This window comes from Arachis ipaensis, chromosome B04 (genome assembly GCF_000816755.2).
Source record: "Arachis ipaensis cultivar K30076 chromosome B04, Araip1.1, whole genome shotgun sequence".
NCBI classification, from domain to species: domain Eukaryota; kingdom Viridiplantae; phylum Streptophyta; class Magnoliopsida; order Fabales; family Fabaceae; genus Arachis; species Arachis ipaensis.
Genome location: NC_029788.2, coordinates 27,468,609 through 27,472,868, shown reverse-complemented (window position 1 = coordinate 27,472,868; position 4,260 = coordinate 27,468,609). Strand labels below are relative to the sequence as shown.

The 4,260-nt window shown below is 36.3% G+C and overlaps 1 protein-coding gene across 5 annotated transcripts in view; it reads right to left on the bottom strand.

Annotated features, from left to right (window-relative positions):
* LOC107639169 (probable serine/threonine-protein kinase DDB_G0278509) overlaps window positions 1-4,260 on the bottom strand; it is a 17,982-nt gene that overhangs the window by 6,920 nt on the left and 6,802 nt on the right. Inside the window, exons 7-8 of one of the 5 annotated variants that reach the window (XR_002360913.1) lie at window positions 3,722-3,907; window positions 3,335-3,389 (exon numbers count right to left, since the gene is read on the bottom strand). The exons of 1 other annotated variant lie outside the window; for it this stretch is intronic. The gene's annotated coding sequence lies outside the window, so the exon portion shown is untranslated. Of the gene's footprint in view, window positions 1-275; window positions 513-3,334; window positions 3,390-3,450; window positions 3,908-4,260 lie in introns of those variants that run through there. 3 more of the 5 variants (XR_002360915.1, XR_002360910.1, XR_002360911.1) reach the window with 3 other exon arrangements.

The window sequence follows — 4,260 nt, the reverse complement described above, 5'->3', positions numbered from 1 at the left end:
AACCGCTCTGATACCACTAAATGTAACACCCCAATTACCCTAAGCTTTACCTCTAGCCGTAAAGCAAAGGTTAATCAGAGATTACGACAGTTCTAGGGCTTATACATATTTATATAGAAGGAAATAATATATTCTAGAAGCCTGATGAAGGATTAAGCTCGAAGACAGAATTACAAAAGCGTGAAACATTCACACGAAGCTAACTCATAAGATATAAGGTATATGTATAAGAAAATAATTCATATACAAATATAAGAATATAATAATCATAGAGAACTAGCCACAGCTTGCGGAGTTTAAGCCAACTAGTTACAAATAGACAGATATAGAGTTTTAGAACAAAAACAGCTTATACAACCTACCTCTCAAATAAGCCTCTAAGGCCATAAAGATAAATATACAACAGATGAGAGTATACTACGACAAAAGTAAAACGGAAGCATACAAAGAAAGAACCATACTCCGCTCTGTCACCATATCCGTAACTTCACCAAGGTGAATTACGACTACATCTGAAAACAACAACAAAGTATGGAATGAGAACCGGAGGTTCTCAGTATGGTAACAGTGCCCAATGATGTAAGATGTAAGGCCCCGGGACGCCGAAGGCAATCCTAGAACTTCACATCACATACTGATATTTAAGCTTAGAACAAAATAAATAAATATACAAAGAACTTAAACCATAAACCAGGGTTATCTAAACTAGGGGAATTCTAACTAATACTATTCACACCGCTGTATCCCACAGCCGTCGCCAACCTAACCTCCGTGCAATCCCATCGCCACCGCCTACCTAACCTCGTCAGCACCAGACAATCACAATATAAATGCAAGCAAGTAAAACACAAGTAGAAGCATATAGAGCAAGTAGTTCAAGTAAAAAAATAGGCATGTTATTCATTTGAGCATACAATTACAAGTCGGCAAAGTAGACAAACAGATAGAAAATGCAGATGATGAATGTCTATCCTATTGGCTTGTGATATCACTTGTCGGTCCATAAATGCCAACCCGACACATCCTTTCGGATGTCGCTTTTCTACCGCACCCACGAATATAGTGTCGGGCACACTCTATTGACCCACGGATATAGTGCCAAACACATGCTATTCACCCACGGATATAGTACCGAGCACACTTGCATGCTTAACCCAAGGATATAGTGCCTGTCACACTCTTGCAGTAGAAAAGATTATCAATCATACTCCAATCCCAGGGACATAATACCCTGCACACTATCATACTTAACCCAAGGATATAGTGCCTGACACATTCTCATTATTCAACAAGATCATCATTCCTCTTTGAGTCTTCAACTCATCATAACCATCATCAATTCATCACTTCCATTCCGAGCTCAATAGTTCATCAATTTCCCAAAGTCATTGTCAACAATCATGATATGCACCACTCTTCCTTCTCTCTCAACTAACTCATCCGCAATACACCAGAAACCTAAACCTCCGTTTGCTAACTTTTCAAAAGAAAACCTAACTTAAACCCCTAGGACCTTTCCCATATTTCAATGCTCTAAAAGAAGCCCAAGAGTCTTAAAATGGTGTTATAGAAGCTTACAATCTTGTCGGGAAGGTGAAATAGTTGAAAACAAAATAAAATTTGAGAAACAGGGCGTGTGCGGCCGCACAGGGGTGTGCGTCTGCATGCCCAGGAAGATTTTCAAAGTGTGCGTATGCGCAGACGTGTGCGTGCGCACAGGGCTGTGCGTGCGCACAGGGCTGTGCGTATGCACAGGTTGTAATTCTTCGTTGATGTGCAAGCGCACAAGCTGTGCTAACGCGGCAAACAGCACGCCCTTCCCTAGCGGTGCATACGCACAGGTCCGTGCATGCGCACAGGTTTTAAAAAGTGCAGGATTGTGCGTGCGCACAAGGCTGTGCGTGCGAACATATTAGAAATCCTGAAATTCTGCAACTTTGCAGGATTTCAGATTTTTAACACAAACTTTGAATGATCATAACTTCCTCTACAAAAATCCAAATTTTACAAACTTTATATCAAATTGAAGGGTTTTCAATGAAATTTAATTCTAAATAAATTTCAGCAACTTTTGAAAATTGAGGCACAAGTTATGACCCTTCAAAGTTCACAAAAAACCAGTTTTTTACCAAAAACCTCAAAACTTCAATTTTAACCAACTTTTCATTCAAAACCAAATCAAAACGTACCCAATCATCATAAACCACTACCACACACAATACCTTACCTGTTCATATCATCTCAATTTTACTTAAATCACTCAACCATTATACCATATCTCGCTACCAAATCCATAATTTCCCACTTAATCATAAATCCACACTCATAATCATAATCAATCAATAACAACCTCAACTAACCAAAATAATTCCTCATAAATTCCAATAGTCATTATCAAACCCTATCCATTATTAATCAAATCCATCATAAAGCTCATCAACAGCAATAATACCCAACAATCCTCAATAACTACAATAACCAACAATAAAAAATCATCATCAATATATGTCATCAAACATCATAATCATCAATATCCTTAATTCCAACCCACCATAAACATTTTACATTAACTCATCACTTTAATTTCTCAAAATTCTCATTATTCATCAATATAGATAATCATCATCAATACTCATCAACATCAATAATCTCCAACAATCATCATCATCCACAATAATCCCATACACCAACAATTAACATTAATTCACACATAATTACTCATACACCCATATCATTCAATCCTATCTTAGGGTCAACTAGACTAAGTTTTCAGAAACATTACATATTACATAAAGAAAACCGAAACCAAACCTTGGCCGATTTTCAATATGCTCAAACACCAAACTTGATTCCAATCAAGCTTCCACCAAACTCCAAACCATCAAAGCCACACCAAAAGCCACCACTAACTCTAAAAACAAGCTTCATACATACAACATAACCATACATCAATAACTAAAGCTCATACTATACCAAACCACAAGGATAAAGAGGTTCCTTACCTTATCCAACATGATTAGGGGTAAAATTCATCAATTACCCACTACTAGAGATCACCTAAACAACCAAAACCACAAAATCTACTCAAAATCATAACCTCAAAAATGCAGAAATATAGGGCACAAAACTGGGAAGTGAGACGCGGTTACTTACCAGGTTTGCTTAGGTAGAAACGTAGAGCTCGACAAGTGTTTCGCGTGGCCGTAAACGGCTTGTCAATTGGAGCTCCGGATCAAAAGTTATGGCTTCCGGAAGGTGGAGGTGAATAGTGCACTCTCTTCCTCCTCTCCTCTCTTCAAAACCGCGGCTCTCTCATCAAAATGGGGAAGAATGGGCTGAAATGCTCATTAAATGAGCTTATATATGTTGAACTTTGGGCCCGGTCCAACCTGTTAGCGTTTTTGGTCCGTTTGACCCAAACCTTTAAGATTAGTGCTCGGTTTTCAATTCTAAAATTATTTTTGTCCTTTCAAAACAATAAACCAATTTTCTAAATCTTATTTTTCTCAAAACACAGTACCTGACAGGCTTAAACCGGTTCGACCGGTTCGACTGCTGGTTCTCGGTCTGTCTCAGAAAATACATTTTTCGACTCAGAAAAATTCATTGAAACCAAATTTTACCTTTATATTTTCAAATTAAAACTCCTAAATTTTGAATCTATTCCGGGCACTAAAATTATTATTTTAAAACGGTTTTACGTGAAAACGCGGGTTCTTACAGGATGCATACGCGCAAATTGGCGATCTTCCAAAAGATGCATACGCATTAAGCATGCGTACACTCAACCTGAAATTCATGCATATGCGTAACCATGAGGAACTCCAAACTTTATTTCTTTATGAATTCTCTACTTTTGCACGCTTAGCTTTTTCTTCACTTCTTCGAGCCATCTTTGCGTTCTAAGCTTGAAATCACTCAACAAACACATCAATGCATTGCATGGAATTAAAGTAAATTAAATTTAGCAATTTAAGAGTCTAAAAGCATGTTTTTAATCATTAAACATAATTAGAAGAAATTCATAAAATTATACTATTTCAGTGAATAAATACAAGATAAATTGATAAATTTCACTCAATTCAATTCAAAATTTACCATAAAATTATAGTTTATCAATGTTCTAACTAGTATTAATAATAACAATTAATGCTTGCTGCTGAAACATTAACAATAACAATAATTAAAAATATATTAAAAAATTTATCATAATAACAATATAATAATGATATCATAATTACAATATTTTATTATTATTAT